Source organism: Pipra filicauda, unplaced genomic scaffold, assembly GCF_003945595.2.
Source record: "Pipra filicauda isolate LSUMZ 115617 unplaced genomic scaffold, ASM394559v2 scaffold84_size4826128_pilon, whole genome shotgun sequence".
Taxonomy (NCBI): domain Eukaryota; kingdom Metazoa; phylum Chordata; class Aves; order Passeriformes; family Pipridae; genus Pipra; species Pipra filicauda.
The window spans coordinates 2,028,932-2,042,506 of record NW_024105031.1 but is presented as its reverse complement, the minus strand read 5'-3'; the positions used below and the strand labels follow the sequence as shown (position 1 = coordinate 2,042,506).

Genomic DNA, 13,575 nt, shown 5'->3' with positions numbered 1-13,575 from the left:
TCTCCTCCTGAATCAGCCCCCTCCCCATGCCTTTCCCCTCCTCTTCCCTCCCTCCCCCATAAAAACCCATAATCACATTTGAGAGAGGCTCCGCACTTATCCGTTCCATATGGCTCTCACAATCCAGGCCAAGCTTTCCCTGTGACCTTTTAAAGAGACAAAGAAGCAAAGTACTTATCTAGAAACAGAAACACTGCAGTTTTCTGAGTGAAATTAGCAAAACCGACCCGAAACTCACCACTTCAAAACTTGACAGCATATAAATAACAAAAACAAAGGAGGTTTCCTTTGCAGCCCGAGCTCTTGAAGAGGAAGAAGTTCAAGACTGATGTTTTTTAGGTCCCCCCCTTTCTGGAGGGGGGCAAGAGAGGGGGGGCAGCAGACCTGAGGACTACTTCCCCTAATATTCTCTTTTTTTTTTTTTTTTTTTTCTGGTTGCTATTTTCCTCTAGACGGGGAGGGGCAAAAATAGATAGCGAGAAACAGAGTAGCCATGAGCAAAAATGGCAATGGACAAAAAAAATAGAAATTAAATATCTTTTGAGAGAGCCAGTTTTCGAGGTTTAGCAACGGAAGACAGAGCTGGAGATCAAATTGATCAGACAAGTGTAACGCTCAAAACGAGTAATTAATAATAATAATAATTTAAAAATAAGTAGCAGGTTTAAATGGAGGTGGAGGGTGACTTAAGTCTAGCTATCCTTTCAAAAATAAAACCAGTGCGTACGGGAGCAAGTGAGAAAGGGGGTTATAAAAAAAAAAAAAAAAAAAAGGCAAAGAAAAAAAAAAGGCAGCTTTTCTATCCAGTGTGAAGAGCAGAAAGTCTACTTCTAGGTTGTCACTTACACTGTTATTCTCCAATAGGCACCCAGAGGAGCAGCACACACAGAAGGAGCCCGCTCCCCTCCCCCTTCGCAAAAATACACACCGTAACAGCCCCCAAACTTTCTGCGGAAACCTCAGCCCCAGAGATCGCTACTGGAGATTAAAAAAAAAAAAAAAAAAAAAAAAAAAAAAAAGAAAAAGGTTTAGAGAAAATTGCAGGAAAAGGCACTAAAATGCCACTTTTAATCTTGCCTTTGCGGTCCGGGGAGGGAAAGGAAAAAAAAAAAAGGCAGAGAGGACCTGTCTCCTCTCATTTACCGGGGGCTGTTGTGCGAGTGAGGGGGGAGAGAGGGAGCGAGAGAGGAGGGGAGAGAGAAAAAGAACAGAGGGGAGGAAGGAAACACACACAACAAGGCACACCACCACCACTACAAAAAAGTGACGAGGTTTCACTCCCTCCGAGTCCAAAACCGGGAGAAATTAAAATTTTGTTAAAAATCCAAATCTTCTCTATTGGGGGCGGGGGGAAAGGAAAAGAGCCCCGAAGAACAAAAAACTGGTTCTGCTTCTGCAAATTAAAAAAAAAAAAAAAAAAAAAAAAAAAAAAAGAAAATCTGGGAACTCCGAGAAGAGTTACTCGCAAGAAGGGGTAAAAAATATAAAACAGAAAGGTTGCAAAAAGCCAACAACAACAAAAACCAAGCCAGCAAAAAAAAAACCAACCAAAAAACCCCAAACCAAAACCCAATAACAATTGAAAAAGAATAATAATGGTAGGCTTTGTTTTTTGTCTTTTTTTTTTTTTTTTTTTTTTTTTTAATTCTCGTTTTCCCTGGCTGGCTGGGTATGGTTGTTATTTAGGCCGGTTTGGTGGTTGTTGCTGGATGTTACACGGATATGTGTGTGTATGTGTGTGTGTCCCCGGACGGAGCTGCCTCGCTCTGCTCTGTTCCCCCCCCCCCTCCTCTCTCTCTCTCCCTCTCTCTGTTTCTGTCCCCATTAAATTATTAGTTGACTCATCACTACTCCTCCTCCTCCTGCTGCTGCCGCCGCCGTCCCCTGCTCACAGCCTCCTCTCCTCCTCTCCGCTACCGCTCGCTGCCGCTGCCGCTGCTGCCGCTGCTTCTTCTTCCTCCTCCTCATTTTAATACAAAATAACACCGAGGCCACCGGCTTTCCACCCCCCACCCCCCCCCCAGCCAGAGACGGGAGGAGGACGCAGCCTCCCTGCTGCTGCCTGGAGCCCTTCCCCGGCGGCCCCGGATCATCCGACGCGTCCTGGGAGAGAGAGAGAAAGTGGCAGAGCAGGAGGAGGAGGAGGAGGAGGATGAGGAGGAGGAGGTGGTGGTGGTGGTGAAGGAGACAGGCATGGGGGAGGGGAGGCCGGGGAAGGGGGAGGGGGGTCGGGAGAAGTGCGGTGGCAGAGGGGACCGCAGCGAGAGCGGGGAGGGGGCGCCGGGCCGAGCCGGGCCGGGGGGGGGCGGCCGCCGCCGGTAGGTGAGCGGGGGGGCCGGGGGAAGAGGGCGTGCGGCTTCCGGGCGCGCACGAATTTGCAGCCAGCCGGGTGCGGGTGAGGCGGCCCTGCCTGCGCCGCCCCGCGCACAATGCCCGCCGCGCACGGCCCCGCGCACAATGCCCGCCGCGCGCGGCCCCACGCCGCGCAGGCTGCGCGACTCGTGCGCGCACACACGCGGCATATGGGGCCTGCGGCGGAGGGGGTGAGCGGGGAGGGGGGCGACGAGCACGGCGAGAGAGGAGGAGGAGAAGCAGGAGGAGGGGCGGGGGTGAGGGCTGAACAATATCCTGCTGGCGGGCGCGCCGCGCCAGCGCAGCGCCCGCCCCTCGGCGCGGAGCCTGCGCGGGCCTCGCCGGGCAGGGCAGGGCAGGTGCACGGCGGCGGCCCCGCAGGTCGGGGCGCGCCGCGGGGGGACCCCCCGGCGAGCTGCGGGGCCACGTGGGGGAAAGAAGTTTCTTCTGCTCCCCCACGTTCGATACCGACAGAGGTGAAGGTAAAGCAGCAGGCACGTTGCTTAAAGGTGACCGAGGTTGGGTGTAACCGGCCCCGTTCCGTGGAGGGCATCATCCGCGCGGCAGCCCGCCGCTGGCTCTGGCAGCCAGAGCAACCCCCAGCACACCGTGGGGTGAGCGCGGTACATCGCTCCGGGCTCGGGACTGCGAGATGCCACGTCCCCACCAGCGTGCGGGACGTCACAAAACTGTCCCTGTGTCCTGTCCGCAGCGCGGGGCCGAAGGCCACCCCTGAAAGGTGAAAGCTAAAAGGTGGTAAAGTATTGACAAATAACTGCGAGACAGACATGGCTTTTTCCCATCATGCACTTGGAAAAAAGTAACCCGACAAGCCAAACTTGAAAGCAACAAGTTTGTACAAGCTACGAGATAAGAGAAAAATTAAACTTCTTTATTGATAAAATGCATAGTGTTTAAATAGACTATGCCTAAAAGGAAAGTTGCATCATCAACCAAAGAAAACATGAACTATTGCATAGACAGATACATAACCAAAATGTTTAGGGTAGTAACTTTAAAACGACCAAAACCAAAAAACCCCAATACAAACATGAGGCAGCAGCAAAAGTAGGCGAGTGGGAAGGCTAATACTAGTTCTGTAATACGCAAAATAATACGGCTTCTGTACATTATAAAGAGGAAAATTTTCACTACACATATTTATTACTTATTATAAAAGAAGAAGAATGCATCAAGACTAGGTAAAGAAACACACTGACATTTACCAAAATAAGCACAAATAGCATACAGGGCGTGCAGGAAAAAGAAAATGGTAATAGCGTGAAATGCATGAAATATGTATCGTATTATGCAGTGCATAAAATAGATTATAATCTCAGAAGCAAAGAAATGCAAGGCTGGAAAATGAATACACTCTTACATAATACTATTATTCAAAGCAGAGCAAGTGGAGGTGGCATACGTAGGAAACGATAAAAGTTGTATCTATGTTGTGTGTCTTGAAAAAAGGTTACTAAGGTGGTTACCGAGAGTGCTGAAAAGGGAAAAAAAAAAAACCCAAAACCAAAACCTAAAACCCAAGAAACATATTTCACAAAGAAAACAAGGGAAAATGTAGATGACATCTTCCATAACGTGATCAAGGGATAACTGTCTAGAGGGTTGTTTGTTTAGAAACCAATCTTTTTGCAACAAGATAGACTATCACTCAGTCCCTCTTAAAAAAAAAAAAAAGAAAGAAAAAGAGAAACAAAGATAATTATTATTTCCCAATACATTTGAATACTTGGAGGAAAACCAGTCTTAAATAGCTGAATTCAAACTTTGTGGGCACAGTGAAAAATATCAACATTGTGTCATTTTTTCCAACCTTTTCAAAAAAGCATGATTCAGTAAACTTCAGCAGTAAGCAAGACTGACCGCTAAAGAAAGTCATGAAGGATGTGAGAGTTTCAGCTGGCAGTATGCTGCCTGCAGCACGACAGGAGAAGGACACTGAAGATAATTTGAGAGATGCAGAGCTGATTAGAATAGAGCAAATATGATCTGGAACAAGATTTGGGACTAAAACACCACCTTATCAAAATGATTACCAGACATGACAATAACTAACAACAAAAGATTAAAATCTTATAAAATAAAGTTTGCTTTGGTGTTCACAAATCATTCTCTTCATGTTAAAAAAAAAAATTAAAATGTTTGGATTAAAACAAAGTGATTAATCTAAAAAGCAGAGATGGTGAATTAAAGGAGCAGGGAGATAACAATCTGATAATACAGGAGCACAGAAGGCCTAATAATGATATTATTACACACACTAACCAAACACTGACAAACAAATATTCTGTTAATTATATAATTGTGCATATGCTTCCTATGCTTGGGATAAATGATTATGGAAAACAACTCTCTTCTTGAAATTGCTTATATGTACTAAACCTTATAAATTTCCTACCACATGGATTAATCTAATTCCCATACACCACTTATGCCTGGTAAAGTATTTACTACAGACTTGGAAAGCCGAGCGTGGAACCCTTGCTTTGACTAGAAAGCACAAATTACTAAAGGCTGCTATGTCTTGACAGATAGACAACAATCAGATATCTCTTATCAATACCAAAGTACTTGGAATAAATTCAAGATACAGTTATCTGATTTTCATTTGACCTATTACAATTTGCACTTCACTGTGTCAACTTTGATATTAAAATGTTCCACTAGAAGAAAGTTATTTATAATAAAAATATATATAAAGAACAGAAGATGAATAGATATTGTCATGGATACATATGCAGCCAATCATTTAAATATGCGGCAATAGTAACATCACATTTTTCATAGCTTCTAGTCAACATACAGCAGGCAAATATATCCTTAATAAAGGTTATTAATCCTTAATAAAGTTGTTGCACTATGTTCATGATATATAAATGCATTTGCACTAGGTTGTGTTGAAATAAGATAAAAGTTGGGCTGTGTTTTTTCAACCCCATGATGAATTAACTCTCGAGCAGTGGTCTCGGTAGCTGCAAAGCAAAACAAATTCTCCAGTGTGGCACACTGCCTTGGTGCCTCCTAAGGCCTCTATTCCAATCTTTTCTTGTTCAAAATAAATTAGGAAATATGGGCCCAAATCTTGAGGCTTGGCTCTTGTGCAACACAAACAGAAATGACCTGGCAGCAGAGCAAAACCAGCAAGGCCGTGTATTTTCTTTTATCAGATTTCTTCTGGGAGATAAGGCTGATTGGGTTTTATACATATGTACTCCTGACAACACTGCGGCCATTTGGATGACTCTTAAGCACCTGTGCTGGAGGTGATGCAGAGAAGGGCAAGGGCCGGGGGACTGTTAGGAACGTCCCTTTGGTGGGGATTTGAATGCCTTTCCCCCACTGCAAGGGGTGATTGGTGCACATCTGTGGTTACTGGTAACTGCTGGACAGCAAGGCAATGAAAATACCAATCTGTGGCTTTCTGAAGGTAAACATCTATGGCCGAAAGGTGGATGACTTCTTGGTGGGCTTGTGCCTAACTGCCATGTGGGTTGGACAGAATTGTGGGTGAAGGGGAAGGATGCGCCCTACTGTCTTATCCCACAACTACCTATGCAAACCTCATCACAGTCACTGCTGCTGTGCCAATGCAGTCCTGCAGCCCTACAAGTTTCGCACCTCTGATTGAAGTTGTTTTTCAGTCTCCTCAGACTGACTTCCCCTTTGCTTTGCCCTGAGCAACAATAGCTGCCTGACACTGCTCGAATGCTTTAACCCACCTGACTGCAGCAATCTTCAATTTACATATGACCCAAGAATGTGATGCACACCAATGCGAATCACAGCATTCTGCAACATCCCCCACGCTGAACTCAAAAGTTACATACCAACCTAGATTTTTTTTTGACTGCAACCTGCCCCAGCCTGGATAGGATGCCTGTCAAAAAGCAAAAGTGCTATGAAATGAAATTCATAGCACTGAAAGGCATCGCACACAAGCTGTCGTCCCCTCTCACATTTTGCATGAGCAATTTCTGCTCGTTTGTGTTCTCTCACACACCATGTCCTGAAACAGTTACGTAAAATGAATATTTAACTTACGATAGTCAGCTGTATTGAACTGCACTTAATTGCTTATTAAGTGAAGTAAATTATCCTTACCATATTCGTCAGAGGTGAAAAACCTACATATATGGCTACATGTAGTGCATTCATTAGTTTACAGACCCCAAACCCCCTGGGAAGTATCAGATATCTACACAGTGTCCCATGGTGCACTATTTTGTAGTTGGATGTCTCAGCTAGCTTGCAGATATGTAAAATCATATACAAACAGACATCTCCCTATTGATTGCCTCTGTGACGAGGCTCGTTTATTCCTGCAAACATTATCTGCAATGTACTTCAATCACAGAATCTTTTTTTAAAAACAGAGTTTAATAAGAATATGCAAAATGTGGTTTTGGATAAAACAAGCTGCTTTTACTCAAACTACCACACCATTTTGTGCAAGTCATTTCACACCTGTGTGTCTGTTTTGACTAGGACACTTGTACAAGTGAAGTATATACATACTTTTGCAGATGTGACCACAAGAGTTATTTCAGTTCGCCCCTTGGTGAGTCACAGAGAGGCAAAATGATGAAAGAAAATTAAGGAGTAAAACCCAACGAAAACGTTTGGCATGGTGAAGGGTGAACAAGACCCCTAATGAGAACAGCAAATCTTTTACCTCTGGTTGCCACAAGAAATCTTAGCTGCCTAGAATTTTAACAGAGGTGTGCCCATCAAAGATCACAGCAATGAATATTAATGGTTAATTACATATATCTTACTCTGTAGTTGCAGTGTCTCTGCCTGCTATGTGGACAAACTTCAGTTCACTGCCTATCTGTAGCTGGACATGAACTCCCACAAACACTATCTATATGTTATTTAATATAAGCCAATATGTTTTATGACTGTGGATTTCACAACTACTTCAAATAATAAGCTTCAACTTTAAAAAAAGCATTTTGGGGACCATGTCCTCTTCCATCCTTAGAACCTAGACTAGAACCTTGATGAGTCATGCTCGTAATTTCCATGTGGCAACTACAGCCAACTACTTCCACAGAAAAGAACAAATAAAAAAATGCAATGGAACTTTTATATAATTATATTTAATGCAATTAGGCAGCTGGAAGAAAGGAGGAGAGTTGGTGTCTTAGGATCAGTCAAGTTACCTATGTCATAAGTGTATGTTCAGCAGGTCACTAATTTCACAGCTTTCTCCTCAGAGGTATAATTTTAAGGTCTTTCCTATGAAGATGTTTAATATGGGATGTGGGGAGATGAAAAAAGTGGTTCCTGTTGAAACTCTGATCATCACAGCGCTAGATAACTCCTAGGCATGAGACAGGCATATAATTGTTACCTAAAAGAAGAGTCAGTGGATAAGTGGTTATTTTAGGGATGTGTCTGAATAGAAGCTCTCTTCATTTAACAGTATGTAAACCATGATCCCTGGACATATAAATCCATAGATCCAGTTATTTTTACTGGCTAAGAGCAAAGGTACAGCAAGTTATCTCCAAAGTGGTTTGCAATGTTGTTGACTGATTCCGCTTTTTTCCAGTTCCTGACTCATTTTCCATCACTTGTATGCTGTTAGGAACACAGAAATTTGATCGAACAGTTCTGGATAAGGATCAATTTCACACAGCCCAAGAAAAGCTGTGCATTGTGGCAGAAAACATCTGAACCATTGCACTTAGCTCTACAGAGGGTTATTCAAGCGTTATTATCTACAGCTTAGATGTTCATGCTGCTGAACTCAAACCACAGTGATTTCTTACATAGGAATACTTCATCAACGGAAGAATCATCTCCTTCATTGACCTGATAGTATGAATAAAAATTTACTGATACAAACTGAAAACATGGAAGAGTTTTAAGTCTAAGGAAATGGTTAGAACTGATTGATGACTTAACTATGTCAAACTTTCATTATGAAACACAAAACCACATGAAATGTCCTATTTCCAGTTTCATTATTAACTCAGAACTCTGCCCAGGTTCTGCTACGCTTTTTCTAAGGTTCAAAACCTTTAAAGTAAAACTGTGCATCTAATTACAGCCAAACTTGACAGGAGTCAATATTCATTGTACATAAAATACATGCAAAATGTGTGGTTGTGGTGTAAAACAAATTGAAAGTTGGTGGTTTTGGCCGAATTAGCTTTTTCTTCTAGGGCTCCTTCCAATCTCAATCTCAGATGATTCCACAATAACAAAGACAAAATGAATGAGTTTTTCACAGTTCTTTTCAGGAACAATTAGCCATTAATATTCACGGCTCTTTTAAGGAACAAGGTACCTGTTAATATTCAGGCACTAACTAAAAAAAGGTTTAGCATATGCAGTGTCACTAAGATAAAGGTCATTTATACATATGTCAGAGTATGCTTAGTTTAAGGCAAGCAACATAAAGCAAAACCAAATCACTTCAAAATGCCACTCCAAGCACCCTGTACATGTTCAACATACTTGTTCTGATTTAGGAAAAAACAACCAAAAATAAATGAGAAATTAACAAAAATGTATTCATATATTTAATGGATTATTTGCTAAAACAACAACAACGTTTCTAGATTTCCTGCTAAGTGGCTACAATGGAAACAAACTGAGATAGAAAGCAGCAGTTGGGAACCCAGTAGAATACAATATTTTTAGGGCAAAATTTGCTTAATATTTATGATAGTAATTTATACTCATGAAAGCACTTGAAGGAAATGCCTGAACAGGTGTGTAAAATTAGTTCCTGCATTAAATACCAAAATTTTTACGGAAAGACCTCTTCTCTATAATTTGCTTCTGGCAGGTTATACTACAAACTCTTTCCCATATTAGATTTTTTCCTTCACAAATATTGGTAAGATGCTTACAAGAAGTTTTGGAATATTCTGCTCATGAAAAAGATGCAGTGCATTCTCTCAACTTATTTTTCCTTTATAGGTATACAGATGGAAAATCTCTCTGCACCACATCTGCAAATATGCCACTTCCAAGGTGGGTGGAGCCATGTGAGGGAATGCTCCAAATTATTGCAATCATAGAAAAGTAATGTCCAAATTAATTTACCCCCATGTTTTTGAAACATGGGACACCTTCAAATATATGAATTGCTCAATTTGCTGCCAGGAATGAGCTACACAGAAACCCTGCCATCTCACATCTAAGCCCATGCTTAAAGTTCTTTTAGATATTTCTGTGTAAAAAAGAGAAAGAAAACATATTCAACCCTTCATTTACTTAATACTAAGTGGTCATTGCTGTGGGCATGTCACAAAGTGTTATTGTCTTTTTCACTTGATTTAGGTCTATGAAACTCTTCCCATGGCCAAAAGAAATATTATGCCCAGTCCATACTGAACTTTTTAATAAAAAGCAGTAAAGCAATCTACTTCATCGTCAAATGATAGAAAGCAATTTAATTAATGCCTTTGGAGGGAACGCCTACATAAGTATCACAATCACAAGAATGTGTGTATATGCATATATGCATATATATGCCCAACCTCAGTCTATCCTGTTGCTTTAATGTCATAACACTATAGGCCATGAGCAGCTGAAGGCAAAAGCGAACTCCTCTAATTTAAAATATCGTGCTGACTCAATTTTAAGGTTAAATGACATTGTGTAAGTTATTAGAAGATTAAGTGCTGGCTTCATCACAAGAAAATTTAGCCCTAGAAAAAGCAGGCAGTATAGAGATGCTCACAGACAAACAAATTAAAAATAGTAAGTTATGAACAGGGGAAAATAAGTTTATGCCACACCGACAAAACCAAAAAGAAACAAAAAACCCAAACCCCAAAAGCAAAACACACAAAGACGCATGAAAAGCAGTATGCTATGTTAGATGTTTATCTATACATAAGAGACAGGTGTCACAAAAACAAAACAAAAAAATCACGAAGCTAAAGAGAAACTTTAACTCACCAGTTTCCATCTGTTATATCTGAATTCATGCATAATTGATTATCCATGACTGGTAAGTTCTTTTTTTTCACTAGCCTAACACAGTTTTCTAAACATTATGTGTTAAATCACCACCAAAGTAAAGGGTGTTTGAGAAACCGTAAGGGCAGAATAAAAATTTTTTAATGAAAAATAACATGTCAGTTAATAATAGAGCTGACCTATGTTTAAGAGAGAAATTTTAATCATGTGCATATTAAATATTAATAACCTATTCTGTTATTGTTATAGTAAGGTTAAGTAAGCTTCTCCATGCTTAAGGAAAGAGAAAAAGTAGGAATATATAACAGTGAAAAAAAAGCGCTGAGAAGCAGAGACATAAGGAAAATGTGTCAACAATAAACAAGAGGAAATGAGAAAGAAGGAAAAGATGAAGGTGGAAACTAATCTCTATGTGTCATTATGACTGCCAGAGTACTGGCAAAGAAGCAGCATCCTTTTATTTCAATTTTAATCATTTCTGAATTTTAATACCCTGCTCCTTTTGTAATTCTCCTGGCATTCCCTATATGCATCCATCCCAGCCAAAACACCAGTGTAAATTAAATGGCACACAACCACACCACTGATGTAGTTCTCCCAGTAGAACCAACTGAGTGACCAAAAAGCAGAGAAGGTATGACTACTTTGTGTCCCTGTAGACCACTGGCCAATTAAGTGACTTAATGTTCTTCAATTCCTTTAATTTTGAAAAGAAGGGCAGTGGTTAGGTAACCCAGCAATACAGAGCCATTAAAAAAAAATAAAGCAAGCCAGTAGTAATACAATAATCAGTGACCATCAGGGCCTGGAAAAATGAGTTTGCTCTCACTGGCACTAAGGAGCATCACATGATTATTTAATTACAGCTCTAATTTTTGTCTTGTGGATGGCAACATATCAACAATTAATAGGGCAAATAGAGGAGACTGCATTTTTAAAGAGACAGGACCTATATGAAATAGTGCTTGGTAATGCAATTTATCAGACAGTATAATGCTTCTTACGGCATATCTGTCATCCTGCCAAATATATAAAGAAATTCTACTGGTTCAATTCTCTTGCATGGTATCTATAAAATTCTTCTGGAATGCTTAGAAAACAATAACTACACCTGTGAGTATCCTAATTGTCATTTTAAGTGGCAATGCAGAAGTCAGTTACCTGTAGGACTTGCAGCCAAATAAAGTAGTGGAACCACAAGTTTCAAATATAAACATGTTATTATAAAATTATCTTAAAAAGATTATGGCAAAATTCATCAGGAACAGCAAAAAGGATTATGGATTCAGTGAGTCAAGTGAAGAGAAGAAAAAAGAAAAAGAAAGTCAACAAAATACAGTCAATGGGACAGAGACTGATTTCGATTGATCGATTTGACTGTGAGATTTTCTTACGAAGGATACCGAAACTAGGGCCTCAACACCAATATTGTACCATTCCTGCACAGGACTTCTAGATAAGAAACGAAAAACAAGACCTAAAAGAAGACATATGATACATACGATCGATTGAAAAGCTCTGCTCTAAAACGGTTGGATGCGGTCTCCATTGTGCCTCATCCTGCACTGACGGCAGTGCAAAATCTAGGAACTGTGGAAGAGCATTTTTCACATTTAGGGGAATCTGCAAATGTATCACAAGAAAAACTAATTTTCTCCACCTTCTTGCACTTTTCCACAGCAATGTGTGGACCAAGCTATAAATCCCATAAATTTACATTATCCAGTATGTGTTTCAGACAATACTCATTATCTGACATAGGAAAAGCAGGCCCCAAATTTCCTCCCAGCAATAAGCTGTACCTGTGAAAAACTTACTAACCTACTCTTGGATTTTTTTTGATCTTACTTCTCAATATAAAACTTAAACAGCTCTTTCGTTTAATAGTCTAAAATCTATCCTTTAAACAAGCAAAGAAATGCTGAGTTTGGGCCTTTGCACAGAAAAAAAAAAACACTGCTAAGCAGCAGTTCAAGTATTATTGCAAAAAGTGTGACTACAGAAGCAGTACTATTACAATAAATGCCCCATTCCTCCCAAAAATCGTGTCAAATTAAGTTGTTTTCATTGAAGACATGAACATTCTGGATTGGAGATCTTAATCTATAATCTTAAAAAGAAAGCTGGCAAGCAAGAGCTTGTATGTAAAAGTAAATATCATTCTTTTTATGCACTGGTTACTACACAGATAACATGTCTTACAAAGACTGTAATTAAATGTCTAGTGCAGAAGTAACACTAAAAAGCATACAGTATTATTATATTACAATGAATCCTTAGAAGCTAAAACTGTCATTTTTAAGTTTTAAGATGCCTTTAATTATTCTTGAGACTTCTTACATTTATCAAGGAAGCCCACCTATGATGAAAAGCGTCAATAATTTAAAATCTTTTTAAGACTGCTCTCCACAAAAATATTAATTTAATCTTTGATTATGAACATTTTAAAACTCGCTGTGCAATTTCTCCCCACTTCATTTTTTGCCTTTGGTCTTTCTGTGAGTTTGTGTGCATGCAAGCTCTCTCCCACTCTCTTTCCCCTCCTCTCTTTCTGTCTTTTATTTAATGTAATAGAATTAGGAATTCAGGGCATGTATGATATTTAGAATTTTTCTCCTGTTCATTGAAAATGTTTTTAATTACCCGGCTGTTATGACCAGACATATATTCTAAGTGCAGTTACTGAAAAGGATATACCTTTGTTGCACCTTTGCATGTGGGTTTGAGTTCAGAGCAGCAATTCTTGGCACTTGTGCTGAAAATGTTTTCCACTCTAGGACTGACCTACAAATGCAAAGAATTACTTAATCCTTCGGTGTTCTACGAAACAAATATATTACTAATTTTATAGCTAAGTAAATAAACCATATTAAAGCGTATTAAAGGCCACATTTGTAGAAGAATAGTGCGCGGCAGCTTCCTTTTCTTTCATCTGAAGTTGTGACTACTGAGCATTTTCAAAATCAAGGTCACAGCATTAAGGATGGCAAACATAGCATGGACAGTTATGAACCCAAAATCACACATTTTTGTCAGGGCTGAAACCAGAACCAGGAGTCCAGACACTAGAAAAAATTACAAGACAGTCCTCCAAGTATATGTGAACTGAGTGCATCACCACTTTGTCTAGGGAGCAGCAAGTGGAATGACCCACAAATGATTGCTGCTGGCCAAATAAATCCTGTCAGAGCAGGATCCTGGGAAGATGAGATGCACTCGAGGTTTAAAGCACCTCCCTTATCTCCTCAGGTCATATCATGT

The 13,575-nt window shown here is 40.4% G+C and overlaps 1 protein-coding gene across 7 annotated transcripts in view; it reads right to left on the bottom strand.

Moving 5' to 3' along the window:
* SATB1 (SATB homeobox 1) overlaps window positions 1-13,575 on the bottom strand; it is a 92,714-nt gene that overhangs the window by 73,260 nt on the left and 5,879 nt on the right. For 2 of the 7 annotated variants that reach the window (XM_027717324.2, XM_027717330.2), the window contains exon 1: window positions 239-731. The exons of 1 other annotated variant lie outside the window; for it this stretch is intronic. The gene's annotated coding sequence lies outside the window, so the exon portion shown is untranslated. Of the gene's footprint in view, window positions 1-76; window positions 147-238; window positions 732-13,011; window positions 13,031-13,575 lie in introns of those variants that run through there. 4 more of the 7 variants (XM_027717332.2, XM_027717331.2, XM_027717326.2 and 1 more) reach the window with 3 other exon arrangements.